The sequence below is a fragment of the Hesperophylax consimilis genome, chromosome 18 (genome assembly GCF_061612785.1).
Source record: "Hesperophylax consimilis isolate HC1 chromosome 18, BYU_Hcon_1.0, whole genome shotgun sequence".
In the NCBI taxonomy this organism is placed as follows: Eukaryota; Metazoa; Arthropoda; class Insecta; order Trichoptera; family Limnephilidae; genus Hesperophylax; species Hesperophylax consimilis.
The window spans coordinates 9,811,689-9,832,708 of record NC_142853.1 but is presented as its reverse complement, the minus strand read 5'-3'; the positions used below and the strand labels follow the sequence as shown (position 1 = coordinate 9,832,708).

Below are 21,020 nucleotides of genomic sequence, written 5' to 3'. Positions count from 1 at the left end.
TATTACTATATTTGTACGTCAACTCTTTTCACCTTCGGGGATGCTGTGTGGGGCGTCTTTTTAAGACAATGAAGGACATGCCCATACCCACCTTCCAAAATATATTGTATTACACTAGGTGTAATTGCGGTCATTATTAAGAGTATTATTATCAGGGTTAGCACTTGATTTGGGCTCTTATATTTTTTAATAATTTCGTAACCTTTATAACTAATAATTTATTTTTAGGATATCTGTTTTATTATGAAAAAAACCTGTTAAGGTTAAATGTTTATGTTATCTAAGACAACATAAACATTTAACCGATAACCTATCGGCTTATGATATTTAGATAACATTTTTTTCCATCGGGAACTCCCTGGTCAACTCAACGAACAGAAGCTGTGAATCTTTGTAACAATATTTAAATACATATTCCAATATACACAATACGCAACGTTTTGGTACAAACTTTATAGGAAATGGTAAAAATAATGTATAATCTCGAGTAAGTACCTAGTACCTAGTTACAATATATTCATGAAGACAAATGACAATATAATTTCGGATGATATAATTCTTATGTTTTCAGTACATTTTTATCGGTTCTGAGCTAGTATATTAACACAATTTTTAATAATTTTACTAACCTTTTTTCGCCTTAATTAATTTTGATTTCGATACATTGATGTTAAGGGTGAAATACATCCCTACCCCAAGCTGCAATAGGGGAGGTCGGGAGGCAGTAAGGGTAGGAGCGTGTCGCTCCCATCCCCAGGGCAGATATTTGTTACAATTCGCAGACTTAACTACCCGATTTCACTTGTTAATTTTAATAATAGCCACCCCGTGGTGCCAACGTGGTGAGAATCGGATTTTTCCTGAGTCCAGGGATATGATTACATAGCCATTTTATTATAAGTTTATGATTATTAATATACCCTTGGGTGTTTGCGGTGAAATGGTACTGTGAGAAAATATATGTGAAGCGTAGCTAGTTAAACTTTTGTAAACATTTTGCTAAATATGTACATTTTGTTTGAGAGACCAGTGGTTTACAAAAACAATATTAACCACTAGGCAATCTTAACTACTTCGAGCTTTTCTCGGCAAGGAATATCTTCTTTAAACAATGTACTTAACTTTATAATGAAACGATAATTATGTTATATCACTTTAACCGCTCGAGTCTTTTGTGTCCTTTTGTCCACAGAACAATGAGAGCAGTAGAAGGGATCTTGTGTACTTTACGGCATAAGCTAATACGGACTCGCAAAAGTCTTTTATGTTACTCTGAGACATATAATTTAAGCAATTTTAGAAAGTGGTAATACCACGCTCTGTATTTGCCTAAAGTTAACGATAGACACTTCCAAATAATTATGATATATTCCTAAGAGTAATCGACCACCATCGGTTTCACATTGCGAAAGGTTTGTCAAAGCTTGTAATTTTTTTCAATTTTTTATGAAACTAAAATAAAGTGAAGTGACAGTAAGTAACCTTTATTATACTTTTAGGTAATTATATATTTTTCGAACAAAGTGGTATTTTACAGCTTACAAGAAAAACTTATCTTATTTTTAAATCTGACGGATCTTCAAAATCTCTAAGGAGTTAAAAAGTGTTTCTTTCATCACAAAGTTTCTATGGTTGACAATATTTAAATTAAACGAATAAACACTACCACTCTGCACAACCACCTTATACACACCACATTCATAATATCAGATTATATTTTCATCACTTAAATTTATGTTAGCTGAATTTTTTTAAAAAACTTATTTTGTTTGCCTAAATTATTTATTACAGTTTATTTAAATATATCATAAGTATGTATTCACGATCAGTATAGCCGACCCGCGTAATTATTTTGACAGTTCAGTTTTCAGTGGTGGTTACTCTGTGCCAATGCAAAATTGTTTTATTTATAGTAGTGAACGATACGATACGAATGTACATCCCAGCCAGGAGGACTCTTGTCCCGGTTAGACTGGTACACCAGCGGGATAAATCTTAATTGATTCGTTAGGATTTGGAATCAGTGGCGGCTCATGACTTTTGTTTGTTCTAGAGTGCTAATATTGTAAAAATGGCATTATTGATGTTTTTGTAGCTGAAAATCATTTTTTATTTTTTTCTAAAACCGCATATTTTGTATGAAAATTTTCAAAAATCTTCATACAAAAATACGAATTCGTTTTCGTCTACAACAACATAAATAATGCCACTGCTGCTTAGAACACGTGCTCTGAGGATAAGAAATATGTTGGAGTTCAATCCACCGGTAAACATGGCGACCTGATAAGCAAATAGTGAAATTTAGGAAAGGCAAGAATAAATGAATTGATTGAACGTTTTTTTTCATCATATCTTCCTTCTTCTTGCCTTTTTTGGCTCTTCTTGGTGCTTATTGATTTTTCTTGGCTCTTCGTTGCTTGCCTTGACTATTCTTTCATTTTCGTGTACCTTCTCGCCCCTTTTTATCTCTTCTTAGGTTATCTTGTCCCTTCTTGGTTCCTCTTGGCTCTTGGCTCGCTTTCACTTTTCTTGGCTCGCCTTCACTATTCTTGTATCTTCTCGCCCCTTTTTATCTCTTCTTAGGTTATCTTGTCCCTTCTTGGTTCCTCTTGGCTCTTGGCTCGCTTTCACTCTTCTTGGCTCGCCTTCACTATTCTTGTATCTTCTCGCCTCTTTTTATCTCTTCTTAGGTCATCTTGTCCCTTCTTGGTTCTTCTTGACTCTTCTTGACTCGCCTTGACTATTCTTGTATCATCTCTCCCCTTTTTGCCTCTTCTTAGCTCGTCTTGTTCGGTTCTTCTTGACTCTTCTAGCATTTTCTCGGCCCTTCTTACGTAATCTAGGATCTTCTTGGATTTTCGTGCTTCTTCTTGGCTTGTCTTGACTCTTCTTTCATTTTTCATGATAATGGTGAACGCAAATAATGCTTAACTTCGTTGATGGAATCGATTGTGTGAATATAAACTGATCGGTCGTTTAATTATCAAGATTGGTGAAAGCTGCTGTGTGTAATGCAGAACAAAAAAGAACGAGGATGTTGTGGTGTCAAATTAATATTATCACAAAATTGACTGATCACTTACGTACAAGTTGACATCTAGCAAATTCTAATCAAATAGTAATTTACATACTAAATCGATCAATTATAATTTTTCTCCAAAAAACTGATTATTAAATATTATTTTGCCAGTGAATAACGATTTGAAAAAGTGAACAGATGTTTGTAATGAAATATTAAGTAATGAATAGTTACCTACATATTATTATGTAGATTAAGTCAACACTGGTTCATGTTACAGGTAATTGTGGACTCAGGTGTGGTGAAGTTTTGTTAACTGGCCGGCTGATTGGCTTTATGATTTTAAGAATTCAAATAACGTTGAAATTAACAAGAATTTGCTTCATTAATTCATCTGAAATGCACACAACTAGGTATGTAACCAAGCAATTTAAATTATCAGACTCATTGGAAAACTTATTTGGTTTTATTATTTTTTTTTTAAATTGCTGTCACATGTAAATAGTCTTGCAGAATTTATAAGACTTTCAGATATTTATTTATTCCATAGATAGTACACTACAATAAAATCATAAGCCGTTCATCTCACTTGGGAATATACCTGTGTCGAAATATTCAGAACATAATAATGGTAAATAATAAATTCAAAAAGAAAGTTCAATATTGAAAACTAAACCTAAAAAATATTACAATAATAAACACTACAGTTAGTTATTCAAACTGAAATTTTAAATTGTATTAAAAATTAAATGGAGGAATTTAATAAAATAAATCAGCATAGACTATATAGCAATAAATATAATATATTGAGATTTGTTGATTCTGTACAGTAAATAAAAAAATTTCTAGTTATTAAAAATAATATTTAAATTGAGCATTTGCGCCGCAATTGTATATATTTTTATAGGTGCTTATGGTAAAAATATTTGCAAATCGGTAAATCTTAAAAATAAATGTGTTTGTCAAATGGTGTATTTTATAGAAATTAAATTAAAATTGTAATTGCGTTTGTTTTCGCATAATAATAATTTGAAAAAAAAACGAATGATGAGTTACACAAATAAATATAAATTGGCCTTCCTTGATTTACACATTGCAATGCCACTAAAATATACAATCATTCGAAAAAGACAGTTAATTTAAGTATGTTAATCGGACACAAGACACGCAAACAAAGATACAGATATACGAAATGCAAAGCGCTCGAATAAAAACAGGACATCGACATGCTCACTAAAGAGAAGTCTTTAAATAAACTGAAATATTTTAAGGTACAAAGCATAGATCGAGGTATGTATCGATAATCGGGTAACTCGCATTGTAATAACCCTATTCAGTCCTCGAAACTAAAATCGGCTTACGAATTATTAGGCCTTTTTACAATGGCTCGCTAATTGCTGGCTAAACTTAACTACAAAATAACTTGGGCTTGTTTCCAAAATTGATTATTTTATTACACTAGTAAGACATATTTACAAATATGTTATAATTTACTCACTTCAATATTAGTGTCACTGAGCCAAGCGCTTAGTGAAAAGTCCCACAGTTTACTGCGCTGCAAGTCGTTTCCTTACTTTAGCGAACTTTGCGTAGGGTCATATTATTTCAATGTACGTTCTTCGGCAGTCGACGTACGACTGATGTCGAAGTTTATTCAAAGCGTTCTCGAACCCGATATGGTTCGCCTGCGAAATATTACTCAGATGTCATGTTAGGGCAAGTGTATCAAAAGGGATTTTCTTAAGGTTAAATAAAAAATGGGTTCCTTGAAAAATTTGTAAATCACACATTACAGCTACAGTATTGAGAAGCGCCGAATGAATATTTCAGTATTAATAGAACAGTGACAACTCTATCATTTGTAGTAAAGAAGCTTGTGCGACACAATTCCGTCTGTTTGGTCAGCTTTGTTTTTCTTCAATAACAATCCATATTTATTGCATTTTCAAATTCCAGCAATTCACTTGACCATCTTATGTTTCTAGTTTTAATTTGTGACATACAAACAGGTACTTAAGTGCACATTGCGTAAACGTGACTTGCACATCAGTCGTGATCCTGGTTTAAAACAATAATAATTTAATTTGCATTTTTTCTGCAACCGTCGCGTCATCTTCTTTTATGACTTTTACTGTTCACATTATTTATATAATATCTTTAATTTAGTGTTAGAAAATATTGCGCATATATTTTTGAAGAATTGGTGGGTATACAGCACTTCTGCCGTACTAATCTCCTTACTGTGTTTATGTGAACTGTTCCTGCACCTAATAATATAGTCAAATTAGTAGATATGTAAGTATTATTCAATTACTCTTTAAAAACCGATGTACCGGTATATATCTTTCCAGATACTAAAAACTTATGTACCGGAATATATCTTTCTAGATATTAAAAACTTATGTACCGCTATCTATCTTTCGATATTTTAAAAACCTTAAAATAAGAAATCTTTTACTGTAAATGTATGAATAATCTATCGTACTAGTACGAAAATATTTCTCATAATGTTTTTTAAGAATAAAAAAACAGTGTAATTAACGCAAATAATATAATTAAATTATTTGAACAAAACAAAACACTAAATCATTCTGACATATTCTTTAATACATGCAGTACTTTCACTAGAAAATTGAAATCTGTTTTTTGTCAATATAAAAAAAAACAACTCAATTAACTAATTTTCTAGATTATTACTGTCTGTAGGTATTTAGTACTGGTACTTGGTACTTACTACAAATCCTAGTTTGCTCCATAAGGCGAAGCACTACGAAGTAATGCAAAATCATTTGTTTTTGGTTTGAAACTTTGACTGTTCAGAAATATGTTTGAAACTCTAAAAAAGTACTACGAATAGAACACATCTCGGCCTACAAATAAAGTTTTTCTATAAGAACAGAAAAATTAAGTATCAGGCCCATTAAAAGACATACAGAGCCCTATTTTGCCTCCCCTGGCGATGCAGCGCCTCACAGATGTTCACCGAAGGAAGGGTGCCTGGGTTCGCTGCTTTGATGCGCTACAGAATAGCCGGGACGAGTCAGCGCTACCAGAGATCGGACAACACTCTTGTCCAGGCCGTTGCCCAGTGGCAGGGAGCGCCTCTACACCAGAGATGGAGAATTTCACTCAAGCCACCATAAAGTCCTAATGTGCTCATCAATGTATTCATTTTTTATTTATTATTTTTATTTTTTTCTTTATTCATTTTCTTTTTATGTATTAACTATGTAAACTTTTATGGCAGGCAGAGCATTGCACACACCGCTCTGTCCAGCTGAAATAAATATTATTATTATTATTAAAACATCTCTCAGTTTCAAAATCTCCTACTTCTATAATGTGGAAAGTTATTTAGAATATACTCCTAAACCATTTAAATATTCGTGACCGAATTTCACAAAATAAACGAGTTTCAAATCAACACTTTTGCCGATTATTTTTCTTGCCCATATCAAAACCGGAGACTGGTGTTAAGGCTCCGTAGTAAGAGTTAAAAAAAGAAGAAGAAAGTGATTTTAAAGAGAGATATGTAAACACGAATGTTAGAGGGAACGCGCTAATGTAAAAAACGATTATAAAGAAAAGGCATAAGAGAAAAATATTTATAATATACGACTTATTTCAAACAGAGCTAAAATCTCTTGACAAAAATGTCTTAGGAAAACATTATAATATATTATTTAAGGAAACACTGTGAATTTTTTCATACCTACAATGTGTTAAATAACATAACCAGGTGTGAAGAGATTGTATGGGAAGGTATGAGGGAATTTCTTATATTTTTGGAATAACTTAATTAGTAAAACCGCAAATTGTAAAAAATTTACTATTGAAGACTTCCTCAAACGAAAATTTGAAACAGAGAAATCAGAAAAAAATACGGACGTATCTCGGTAATTCTTTGTTATTCCATAATAAATATTCATTTTAAACTTGCAGCAAGGTCAATAGATGTCGCAAATCAAAATAAAATTAGGATATATTTATCCAAGACACTTTCAGGAAAATTAGGATATATTTATCCAAGACACTTTCAGGAAAATTAGGATATATTTATCCAAGACACTTTCAGGATTGCATGTAGTTCGAAATTAATAAAAATATGCTTTAAGAAAATTAAGATATTGTTGGGATACGGGAACTATGTGTACGACAAAACTTAAGCAATAGACAGTTTACTCTAAGGTCAGCAGATCTAGATGTTAGTAATCGTCTAATCGAACTTTCTAGGTCAAATCGAGCCGTTTACTATGATCGCTCTTCGTGTAACAGGCCCGCTAATTTAGAATAGACTTCCCTCAGCTCTTACTAATCTCCAGAATTTGGCTGAATTTAAACGGGCTTTAAACAAAATTATTTAAAAAATTTTGCCATTCATAAATCTTAACTTCTTTTGAATATTTTATAATAAGCCATTTTCTAAAATTTTCGGTAATTGTTTGGTTTCGGTTTCCTCCGTGTTGTACCTTTTCAAAATGTCTGCTCAGTAGATTCTCATTTTTAAGCACAAACTGCCTCCTGATTTAAATTATGTTTTAGTTTTAATCATCCTTTTTTGTCCGGTCTTGCTGTTATTTTTACTCTAAGTTTTGTCATCACTTTGTATAAACAGTAAATTTAGTGTTTTACTATTAGATCTGCATTGGGTAAGGCACACTGTAAGATTAATTTTAAGAACATGATCACTAATACTAAATTACCGTTTTTAATTTTGCTATAGTTAAGCGCAATTGAAGTGAAATGACACTATACTGCGCTATATAAATGCCATGTTATTATTATTATCAAATATGGCCGAAGGAAATATGGACGGATTAGCATAGTGGTTAGAGCAGCTCCCGGCAAGGCGAAGTTTTTTTCTCTGATTTCTCTATTTCAAAATTTCATTCGAGAATCGCCATGTGGTTTTCAATAATTAGAACTCGATATAATTTAATTTTCGGTCTGGCAAATGTATTTATTTTTAAGACCAAGGGAAATATGATAATATAAATTCGGAAAGTGGAGTCTTAGTGGGAAATATAAACCTTATCGCCTTCTCCATTGGGAGTATTATTGTTAGCGACCCAATTGCAAATGTTACATGACGTGGTGCATCACCATTAAATTCAATAAATATTTGAACCCTTGACCTCTTGATCCACAAGCAAAGAGCTTATCGCTTTACCATACAGTTATTCATTACATACAAGTCCAATCAATAAAAAGAATGACAACATCCAGAAAGCAATACCCAAATTCCAGAATGAAATATACCAGGGCAGGGAAAGGAGGTTGAACTTATTCGTGTATTAGTTTTAATCCGCACTTATGAGGAGAGGCATTATTGGATATTTAGCTTCACCGCCCGACCCTTTATGACCAGTTTGCCACCCGAAATTGGGACTACCCTATTTTGACTTTATTTTAGGGATGTCAACGATAATCTTTTTTTAAAAGGAACTACGATAATGAATTATTTGATCAACTCGAATGTGAAAAACAGTACAATTTCTTAATATTATTTTAAGGCTTCACAAAGCATTTCCAAAGATGATATAGGCACTGAGGAAAATTTTCTGCTTAGGGCTTCCTGTTTGTTTTTTTTTCAATTTTCTATGGTTATAACTATTAAGGCGATGCCATACGTAGTAATGCGAAATCATGGGTTTTTGGTTTGAAAATTTGGTCGCCTAGAAATGTTTCAGATGCTTTAATTAAATACTGCGAGTAGAATACATCTTGGCCTTTGAAATAATCGAGTATTTTTTAGATAAGTCTTTTTATAAGCCCAGAAAAAAATAATGTATAAGGCCTAAGAAAACTGCTTTAAAGTTCAAAATCTCCTACTTACGAACCCATTTTCGGTTATAATTTTATTGTATAATGTGGCAAATTAAGTTATTTATAAAATGATAGAAAAAAATTAAATATTTATGCTGAAAATCCACAAAATAAAATAAAAGGCACTTTTTGGCTTTCAAAACAGGCGGATGGTGTTAAGCGGGAATTTAAAGAAAATATAAGAAAATTTAACCAATACACATAAATACATGTACCATTTAATCATAACCACGTAAACACCTCAGCACAGGTTCTCCCAGTGAGGTGTTCACGAAACATATAACACTACCCACCACAGTGTCACCTACTCAAACCTACCTCACATCCAGCATAAAACACCATATTAACAACAGTTCTAAATTTATGTATTATATACAAATGTAAATATTTGGTAGACACTGTAATGTATGTATAGAAATAAATAAATAAAAATAAATAAACCTTATCGCTATCTACGTAAGGGTTATTATTGATAGCAGCTCAATTTAAAATATTACACGACGTAGTGCATCGCCTTAATGTAATATATCATTATGGAAGACAATAATGGTATATTCATTAAGACTTTTATAAAAGTAAATAGGTGTCCCATATAAATAAACATTGGATATGTTTATCGGAGACACTATCTTGTTTACAAATAAATTCATTTAAACTTTGAAATCATTTAAAATTCATCATTCGTCGAACATAATATTGTTAATTTTCAATTCGAAATATGAAATCAACAAAAATTACATAAAATAATTACGTCCTAATAACTGAGTTGGTTGAGGAGTTGTGCCGGTAAGCCAGAGATCATGTGTTCTATTCCGTGTTTCGGTTAGATTTTACAAGCAAAATTGTCGCATCTGAGGCTCGGAAAACCCAAGAGTTATTGTTGAAAAATCTCTCTATCCTCAACGTGTGACTGTTTGGTGCGGTTTATGGTCCAGCGAAGTCATTGGATCTTACTTTTTAGAAAATGAGGCTGGAGCAACAGTTACGGTGAATGGATTGCGCTATCGAGAGATGATTAATGATTTTTTTATGGCCGGAATTGGATGGTATTGATTTGGACAACGTTTAATTTCAACAAGACGGCGCTACGTGCCACACAAGCAACAAAACCATTGATCTTTTACGATTGAATATCAAAATAACACCTCTTATTGGAAAACCCTGTATATCATGGTGATATGTAAGAAAGTGTTTTAGTAATAACAAAAAACTACAACATGTGTTGATTGTGTTGTGCCAGATTTCTTGAAAATAATAAGGATAAAAATACCAAGTTAATTATGTATCTGTGATATCCTAGATAGTGTTTAAAAGGTTACTCATATGTAACAATACAGTTGTTGATAATGCAGGGATTGAGAGTTATAATAAATACTATTGCAAGCTCAATGTCGAAGACCAAAATCATTCCTACAGTCTGCTAATAAAGCTGTCCAATGCCATTATAATCTATCACTAAACAAAATACCAAAGGGTTAATTGACCCCATTTTAGATCGTGAGACAACCCAGAATTACAACAGAAAATATTACTTATTTTTTGGCAGCCCTGATTCCTCACCAATCCCATTGGCACAGTCCTCTGCTGGCGAATGCAGCCCTGGAGAGGGGTGGGGCAAGGGGGGGCGGAGAGCGGTGGGAGGAATTAGTCAATTATACCGGGGCGGCTCGCGTGCCAGGCATGCCGGAGCACTGCCTGGAACAGGCCTGAATCAGGAGTAATTGAATTAAAGGTATTTATTTTATTTTATAGACTTATATCAGAGATAATAATATGTAGGTACGTATTATGTAAAACAATACCAATTTTTATACTCACAAGCACAATTACAGTATTTTTATATAAATACCCATACACATCAGATTTTACAAAATTTTATAGAATATGAGAATACACGGTTTCCGCTTTATAAGAAATTGTGTTTGTATTTACTTTTTGGCCAAAATATCTGACTAAACAGAACGATTTATTTCATCAAAAGATTTATTTCATCAAATGACATGTATCTAGAAACTACACTGAAGACGATTTTTATTTATTTATTCATTGTTATTATGTTTGATTCGTAGAACTCCATTTAAAATTCTATAAATTTATAGAAAACAATTAAAAGGTGTAAAAAAGTAAAATACATACTAACATAAATTTAAAAAATATATATATAGTTCTTTAAATAAAGGTCACAAAAGATGTTTTCATGACTTTTGAGGAAACTTCGACAATTATTTACAAACACAAAATTTAAAACAAATCAAACAAAATAACGTTATTTATGCAAGTATTTTAATAGACTAATTACTTTAAGAAATTAAAAATTAGATAAGTAAAAACATTGCATAAATGGAGTGCTAGAAATTTTTATTAGATATCATTATTTATTATATTTAAAGAGAAAGACAACATTTCCGGGTTACGAGTAACATTATCATAACTTGAAAATCTCCTGCAATCACTACAGTAAGCGAAAATTGTTGCTTGTGTCGTGAAGGATGACTTAACAAAGCGAGGAATTGAACTCACGACGCGTCGGTGGGACCCAGACGCCATGCCAACTTAGCCACTGACTGGTATTTATAACAATAAATATAATTTATTTTCTATTCTGCTTAACTGATACAAATAGAGTAAATTCAAGCATACTTCTACCTGTTTAATTTTGTACATGATAAGTTTTTTAATAATTCTGGATACAGTCGCCATCTATGGATTGTTTGTATAGTTGATTATTAGAAATGGTGTGAATCTGCACTAACATTCTAGAGCTCTAACATGTCGATAAGCAGTTGCTTCTTTTTCATTGTGCATGTCCGAATCTGTCAATATAGTGTCAATGGATTAGTATTTTTAATCTATAAAGGGACTGTTCCCAGTTAAAAAGTGTTCTTTCCTTCAGAAATTTATTACAGCAAACAGTGTTTATCTGTACAAGGGTCGGGTCCGTTATCAATAAATTGTTATTGTCAACGTTGATATTATAAAAACCATGTTATGTGATTCAAAATAAAAAAGTTAAAATACGCCACAAGTGTTTCCAGTAAAGTCCTTAAACCAGAAAAATATACACTACCAAACAGGCATAATTAATTTTATAAAATTGCTACATGAAGATAAACATCTAGATTATTTAATTTAAAAAATTCAAAGTAATATAAAAAATCTCAGTTCTACAACAACAAAATGACTTACGGCAGTGCGAAATTTGCAGAAATAGTGTTCAGAAGAAAAACACATTTTAACCGTGACTGAAAAAATGTATAATTTTTTCTCTCTTTATTTTTAAATGAACTTAAGTTCGTTATTACCATTTAGCTTAGCACCCCATTACGCCCCTGTTCTCCTACCTCCGAGTTAATAACCGCCCCACACAGGCTGTCTCTGTAATATAATTGACTAATGCCTCGGCTAAGCTTCCCGGCTTATACACATACCGTACCTACCTACCGACTGCCAACCTACCCCTATCCGCCACCTACCCTTCCGGTACCTACCCTATCTGGCACCTACCCTATCCGGGATACGCGACGCAGCCTTAATCAGCCGGTACTGTCCGGTATTATAATGTTGTGTCCGCACGTAACATCACTACTGTTGAAAGGAAGCAATTCGCTTCACACCAAACTGGTATTACATAATATTATCAATATCATGAACAAATGTTTTCAATCAATATTTTTTTGTTGAGTTTGAATGGTGACAGATCGGTTAGTTCCTTGGCTCTAGATCAAGACGTCGTTTGCTGGCATAGATGTACCCTCTCCGGTTTACACTTATCCCTATACTAGTTTTCAACTGTTTACCATACATAAATGATTGTTTATCAGTTGTGTTTAATTTAAAATACGTTTATTAGTAAGGTCACCCTAAACGTATACACGGAGCAGCCTTATTATAATACTACCTCCATACCTATACGCAATACGCAATACCAGTACTATAATTGAAAGTAATTAATTTAACTATTTACTTAAATTATTATTATTACAAACAAACTTTTTCAAACGTTTTTTTTTTAAATTTAATTATTAAATAAATTGCATTTTTGATAACGTGCATTTATGCAAGGAAAACTATTTTTGTTATTTGTTTTTGGGGTGTTATGCCGTGTTGCGCTAACTCCTTCTTTAGCCAATGTTTCGGACAGCATTGCAGTGTGAATCATCAGGGCAGATGTGTGATGGACACTGCAATGCAGTCCGAAACATTGGCTAAAGAAGGAGTTAGCGCAACACGGCATAACACCCCAAAAACAAATAACAAAAATACTTTTGGCCGTGAAAATCTTAAATCATAAAGAAATCTATATACAAACTCTTTGAATTTTAGTACCTATATCTCCCGACCATTTTTCTAAACATAAGTAGTAGGGTACCCGCTGTTGGCATCGACATTGGCCTGTTCGACTACTTATAAATAAATGTCACATTCTCCAGGATTTTTTTCCGGTTTTTTTTAACATTAATTTCACACAGGAGGCTCAGAGGAAAATAATTTTCTTCAGGGCTTATGGATTATCTTGGAGATGCTGTGTGGATGGTCTTTTTGAGGAGAGGAAGGAGTGAACATGTGTCTTGAAGAGACCCATGTTGTAGGAGGGAGGAAACACATATACCGGCAAATCGTCCAAGAGCCGAGCTGTAGAACTCAAGAACGAGTCGTAGAAGCGACTCGTTACCACGTGACAAGATTCAGTCAACCTTCCTCTTCTTTTGGTAGTCCTCTCCCACAATTAACGTTTCCTGTCAACGTTCCCCATTATTGGGTTTGACGAAATGCGAAAACTGGTTTTAGTAATATTATTTACATTCATTTACATTATTTTCTAAATAACAAATGTAGATCCTAGGAAATAAATTGTACAGCGCCCTTGAGGTGATTTTTCACAAAAAACGGCGATCTACAAATTATCCAATTATTATTCACATGTACTTGAACAAATTTAACTAACGAAATTATATCTTATACCTTTTAGATGTTCCTCGGAATAGTATGACCGTTTCCATCTTTCACTATGGTCCTGAAAACCGCTGCTGGGGACAGTTTCATCAGAGACCCGGCGGGTGGTCCACCCTCCCTTGGTCAGGGGGAGTGGGGGGGTGGGATTGGATGGAAAGCTAAGGTACGGGAGGGAGAAGAAGAGGTGAAAGAAGGGTAGAAGAGCGAGCAAGAGGAACGTTTGTAAAGGAAAATGAAAAGGTAAATATGTTTACATAATGCCGTGAGCAACGAGAACATTAATGTTAATTTTGATATCTACTAATATATGAACATAAAACATATTAAAAATATGTGATGTAACAGTTATTCCTAAAGAATTTCCAGAACTTTCCTTCAGTTAATCTACAACTGTATCTTTCGGTGACCGGATAAATCATCACATCTTTAAAAAGTTATATAAAGTCACGGAAAGTGATCAAACAAAAACTTTATTAACTGGGTTAAATGGGTTAGGTAAAAGCGCAATACCTCTACACGAAGATGTCGTCTCCCACCCGGCATGCCGCTTGAAGTCCCGAAAGCCCTTCTGGGCGGAAGGAGAGAGGCTCCTCCGACTACCTCTCACCCCAGAAGATAGGTGGAAACTTGAGTGGCAAAGGGCCAACGTGGGAAATGCCCATCTCATACAGGACCCCACCGAGAGACAGCCTGGGTTCTCACTGCCTCGCAAAACCTGGTCCGCCATCAATAGGTTAAGGTGCTCCCATAGCCGCTGTGCCCACATGATGCACAGATGGGGCCTTAAAGAGTCGGCGATGTGTGAATGTGGTGCGGTGCAGACTACCGAACATGTGGTCAACGAATGCCCGCTCCATTCGTTCCCCGGCGGGATTGATGAGGTTCACATGGCGACGCCTGAGGCCCTAATATGGCTCGCAGATCTAGATGTCCCCCTTTGACCCCCCACCATACGAAAGAAGAAGAATGGGTTAGGTTAGGTTAAAAAAAAAAATCTCATCGTTTCTAATGACTTTATATCATGGTTCATGGAACCGTATCTTTCTATCCACTTATTATGTAGGTATTACAAAGAAACGTGTCTGTGGCGGCGTGACTTTATTTATATACAAATCTACAGATTTATTCTGAGATTGATGAAATTTTGCACACTTGACCTTCGAAATAAGAGAAAAGTGGCTGTTTACATTAGATTTCAAGAAACCACCCATTTTAGTAAAATTTTGATACATTTGATGAAATTTTGCACATATTTTACAATTTCAAAATAATAGGAATATAAGAGTCTTCATCTGAGTTCAAAAAATAAGGCCCGGATAACAATAATAAGATAAAACTTTGAGTAACCATTGAATTATTAATTTAATATAACGTTATATAAAAAATATTAATTAATGTTTCGGCTACTTATTTCAGCTTCTTTTGTACAATTTTTGTTATTTTTTGTGTACGTGATTTGTGTACCCAATAGTACTTACCTAATATAGCTTTATTATCATGTCCATCATTATTGTAAACCTATTTTGTGAATTTAAGCCTTTTTCTCGAACTGAATCGTCTGCTTTATTTACCCCTTTCTATGCAAATCGCATAAAATATGACATTCTATCTAACTATAAAATATGAAACCTTTTTTTACCTATATGCTATTTGTACAACCATTTTATTTTATCATTGATACATTGGGAAAGACGCCAAACGCGCGCGCAATATTTGTACATGGTTGTGGAAAGGTTTGCAGACTTTTGGTTTTCTTCCCTTCTATAACATCATATTGACTAAAAAGTTATATACACAGCATCCCATACAACATAGACCCTGAGGGGTATTATTACTCCTCAAGACCTCTTGTATACAATTAATGTATTTTGATCAATATATTTTGCACTGTGTCAATACATTGCCTCTTATGGAATATTAGCTTGGGGAAGCGCTACAAACATAACAATTGACCCAATTCAAAATGTTCAAAAGGCAACAATAAAACTCATTCTGAAAGTACCATCCTACACAGACTCAAACAAAATCTTCCAAACTCTAGACGTCATGTCAATAAGACAACTTTACGCCAAAACTGCTCTCCTACATCTCATCCATAATAATCTTCATATTACAAATCAACCAAAAGCCATAATAAAAACCAGGTCATCAACAAATAAAACACCGAACATTCCGATAACACACACCACACACGGACAAAGACACTTTCAATACTACGCAACCAAACTTTTTGACAGTATGCCCATTACTTTGAAACAACTAATAACTACAAATACATCTACAAACTTTCTCAAAAAACATATCGTAGCCTGGATAAAAAATCAAGATATTCACTTTATTCAAAAGATTATAATTCCAAACAAAACATAACCAAAATATGATAAGTAAAATTAAATATTATACACTTTCTTCAAGAATTATCCAAAAATACATACACGCACATATAAATGTGTGTTTTCATGTTTCAATATATGTCTGTGAAAAAAAAAAAAAAAACTTTCTACTACAACACATATATATCTGTCACACTTAATCACAAACACGTTAACACCTCAGCACAGGTTCTCCTAGTGAGGTGTTCACGTAACATACAATATCACCCACACACAGTTTTACCTATATCAACCTATATTCTTTATTTTTTATACCTTTTTTCTGTACTTTTTTCTCTCATGTACTACAATATAAACCACTGTAATCATTTGTAAAATGTGTATTCAAGAATAGACATAAATAAATAAATGTAAAAAAACAAACCTTGTATTTCTAACCAGGCATTCTAGCTGCCTAATTCCTAAGCGCGTTTTGCCAAAATAATTTGCATCATTATAATTATTTAGTTTGCAATTACCTATCACGTCTGGTATTTGGTCAAATAATAATATAGTGATAATTAATATCCGGTTGTGACAGGAAATTATATCACGCTATCAAATTAGCACAAATCATTCACTTATGATGATTTTGTGTGCAAATTAGGTTTATATCTCTCATTCGATTTAATCTGTCCAATCAAGGCCATTCTATTAATATATTATGATCAATGCATAGATAATATACAATGAAACTGAATTCCATATAGATTTTATTCGTCACTGACTTAGTACCTTTTGATTCCAGGACATTTAGAACGCTCTCTGTCTCAGTCCCTTGACACAGGATATAGCCATTTCATTTGCGAATATGCGTGTGTTTTTATATACCTTTATTATGTGAATGTCACCTGTGACGTAATAGCAACACACGCTATAGTTTCTCTATCTGCACATACAGACTGAGTAATAGCAAAGCGTGGCGGGGTACAGCATATTATAAATATAAGCAAAGAATGGTAAGAATTTTGTATCACGAAATATGCCCAAATCATATTTATTGTGTACTTCTTTATTATTAGATATGATTACAGAAAAACTGTTTCATGAAAAGTACAGTCCTGGCAAACCTGATCAAATATGTTGAAAAAATCTATCAATTTGTCATTATTGAATTTTGTGTTCTATCATCAAATCACTGCATAATGCCCGTAACGTTAACTTTGTCCGTAGATCGATGCAACAATACGTAACACATACTTAAACCTACAGACCTACATACCTACTTATTAATAATAAAAATATATAAAAATATATAGTGATTTAATAATAAAAATATTTTCACAAATCCTCTCAAGTAATTGGGAAGTTGATTGCCAATGAATGCAGTCCCGGTAATATTAGACGATCTTTTTTACATTAGCTACACGCAGGAGATCCTGAGATCCTCGGGGCCTGTGTCATCTTTGAGGATGCTGTGTGGAGGGTGTTTTTAGAGAAAGATAGGAGATGAAGTTCTGGGAAGGAAAAGGGTTTGACGGATGGGTAGGAATCCGGGGGTGTGTCCAGGAGTGACAGACGTAGGAATCCAACCCTTCCACTGCAGTGCAAGGCGATGGGTCGAAAGAGAGTCCGGCTGCATGGGTTAAAAGGTTTCCTTCAACAGGTCTCTCCCGATCCGACCCGCCACGCATCCGTCGCCAAGACAAACCTCACCCCATAAACCCGGGCACCTTGATAAGTCACCAAACGTAGCGAACCATTTGGGGTTACCTATGGCAGGGGTGTTGGTTATCCATCAAATGGTTTCCTGGGCGGCGGTACCCATACACGCCTCCCAAATTGAGGCCGCCTCCTAAACGGATCAGAGTTCGACATCCAGTTGCGACCGTTAACTTTTTTTTTTTTTCTGTGTCATTAACTGTTCCACGTTTTCAACGAGAGTTATTGATATTAATAATATCTTCTTCAATGACAAATACAAGTTTAAACAACTGATAATCTGATATCTAGTAATAAAATCGTTAAGCATTGCTAATAGAACTGTCCTATTAGCAATGTCTTTTCGCTTTGTAATATTTTGTTTCTTTATAATTATAATTGTTATACTCGTCATCTTTTTAACCAGACATCTAAAAAACTTACAATTCTTATTTTTCTGTTAAACACTACATAAATTATTAATTCATCTTCTTCACATATTTAATTTAACACTACCTAATCTGTAAATTACATTGAAATGAACAAAAAGATTTTTTTTTCCATTCCTGTATCTTACCTCAGAACAACACTGGCTATAATCCGCACTGAACTGAACTGATCTGAAAATAATGCAGTAACCCAAGGCTTCGAGCTTCGAATACAGTTTTATTGAACTGTTTTATCATGTTTGCCCTGATTATAGCCAACCTTTGATACGAGAAGGCGTTCAACAGAAGAAGAAGGAGATTGTAGTATATATAACATAAGTATTAATAAAAATTAATCACACTTAATGGCTTTTCAATCTTCTTGACTGATACGATTGTAGTTCCTGGCTGCAGTATGCAGGGTGATGACTGCCCTGATGATAGCCAGCCTCCGATAGAAGAGGGCACAAGAAGATTTTGAGATCCCAAAATTAAGATCAGGTTATTAGCATTCTGATTTCAGAGTTCAATTAGAGTTCTATTTTATTTGTATTGCTATCGGACAGTAATGCTGAAAACCCGATCCGACTCCTAGCAAACTTACAGTTAATATAAGCTATCCAAGTATGGTGTAATGATATGAAATCACACCACTAGTAGCGTACTAGTATCGAAACAAATATAATGCTATATAATCTGTCTTAGAAAGAGTACGAACGTTTTATTACCATCACATCTGTGTCAATTTTAAAGATAAAATCCTCGTATTTCTCTCAGAATAAATATATACTCGTATATGTCCGATATAACACCGTACATTAATTTTTTCTAAATATTTACGCATAAAAATGTAGGTGGCGGTCCATGACTTACACGGAGAAAATAAAAATTACAAACTTATTAAGAATCTCTTGAAAATATTGGTAAAACGGTTAAAAATGGGATTGCAGGCCCTTTCATGATATTTTTTTAATAAATTCTTAATGTATCGGAACGCGTGTTCATGCACTTGCATTTGCCTTAACCATATAAAGTGACGAAATGTGAAAGTCTTAGAATTTTTATGAACACGTATTCCGTCGTCGTGATAATTCAATTGTATTTTACAAAAGTTTATTACGAAACCTATCAATTTATTCGTTATCCACTCGAGTGATTTTTGTCATATTATGCCAATTTGCAAAAAAGTTTTAAACGATCGCCATAAGGCCGCCATAATGTGCCAATTTTATGGAACCTAAAAATATGGGATAGACGGTGAAATATTGGCGGATTCATTGGCTTTAAACCGCGGTAAGTAATGTCAAAAAATGACAGCTTCATTAGTAACATCTACCGAAATAGCGGGCTATTCAAAATAACACCTCTTATTGGAAAAACCTCTATAATCGTAGAAAATATTGAATTAAAACAAAAACCCGATAGGTGAGCAATGACATCATAAAACTTGAATTTATAATTTTATTTCGCAATGACTTATCAATTGTGAGATTTTTACATATCACTTATACTGTCGAAAATAGGATACCAAAATTTGGTTAAATATATTACACTATTTAATTGAAAACCTGATGTGTTTATCCGAGACACTATATAGGTTACAAAAAAATCTTTAGAATAATTCTAAAAATATCATCCAAAAATGTTGAAAAAATTATTTGAAATAGTGTTGTTAATTCTGAATTTGGAATATGAGATCGGCAAAAATACAGGGTTTTTCAATAAGAGGTGTTATTTTGAATAGCCCGCTATTTCGGTAGATGTTACTTTTGAAGCTGTCATTTTTTGACATTTGACAATTAAAAACAACGTTATTGATAAAAATTGAACCATACACGCTTCAACAACGCATTGAAATTGTTAAAATTCACTTGAGTGAATCAAATTGATTATCTTGAGTGATGAGGCCCATTTCCACCTCGGTGGCTTCGTCAACAAGCAAAATTGTCGAATTTGGGGATCGTAAAACCCAAGAGTTATTATTGGAAAGCCTCTCTATCCTCAACGTGTGACTGGTTGGTGCGGTTTATGGTCCGGCAGAGTCATTGGACCTTGCTTTTTCGAAAATGAGGCTGGAGCAACAGTTACGGTGAATAGATTGCGCTATCGAGAGAAGATTAATGATTTTTTATGGCCGAAAATGGATGGTATTGATCAGGACAACGTTTACTTTCAACAAGACGGCGCTACGTGCCACACAAGCAACGAAACCATTGATCTTTTACGATAGAATATCAAAATAACACCTCTTATTGGAAAACCCTGTACATGCAAATAAATAGGTCTCAATGGTCGAGTGATTAGAGGCGTTGTCTCGGTAATGCAGAAATCCTGGGTTCGATTCCCAGTTATTCTGTTTCACGTTTCATTTAGAATTATTAGTATTATCATCTTCTTTGATAAAGTAAAAAGGTTTAGAAACAAGGCTAGTGCCGCGTACCTTATTTTTTTTAAATTGTCCGCACACATGTTTACATCTTCCGCACACATCTTAGAACAAGAGCTTTGTTGGGTGCAAGTATACACAAATATAACCGATATTTTAAAATACCTTCTCAAGGTTTTGAAACATCCCTAGTAACTAGTATCAGTGTATATACCTAGTAACTCCCATTTGGGCGGATAATTCGCATTATTTCTCGCTAATTGGATGCAAAATTGAATTATGATCGCGATAAAGCTTTCATCCATGGCAGGTAGATAGTTTTAGATACGTGTTCTAGTATCTACAGATACTAAATACACTGAACAAATAATTCTTAGAAGTGTGGTCTAGGTCGG

The 21,020-nt window shown here is 33.7% G+C and overlaps 1 protein-coding gene and 1 long non-coding RNA gene across 4 annotated transcripts in view; one reads left to right on the top strand and one right to left on the bottom strand.

Moving 5' to 3' along the window:
- Positions 1-21,020, bottom strand: part of LOC149415332 (uncharacterized) — a 209,848-nt gene that overhangs the window by 83,021 nt on the left and 105,807 nt on the right. The gene's annotated exons all lie outside the window — the stretch shown is intronic.
- On the top strand, positions 10,003-17,160 carry LOC149415333 (uncharacterized). Its single transcript, XR_016303771.1, has 3 exons — positions 10,003-10,577; positions 11,236-11,412; positions 13,815-17,160. It is a non-coding gene; the product is annotated as an uncharacterized LOC149415333 (long non-coding RNA).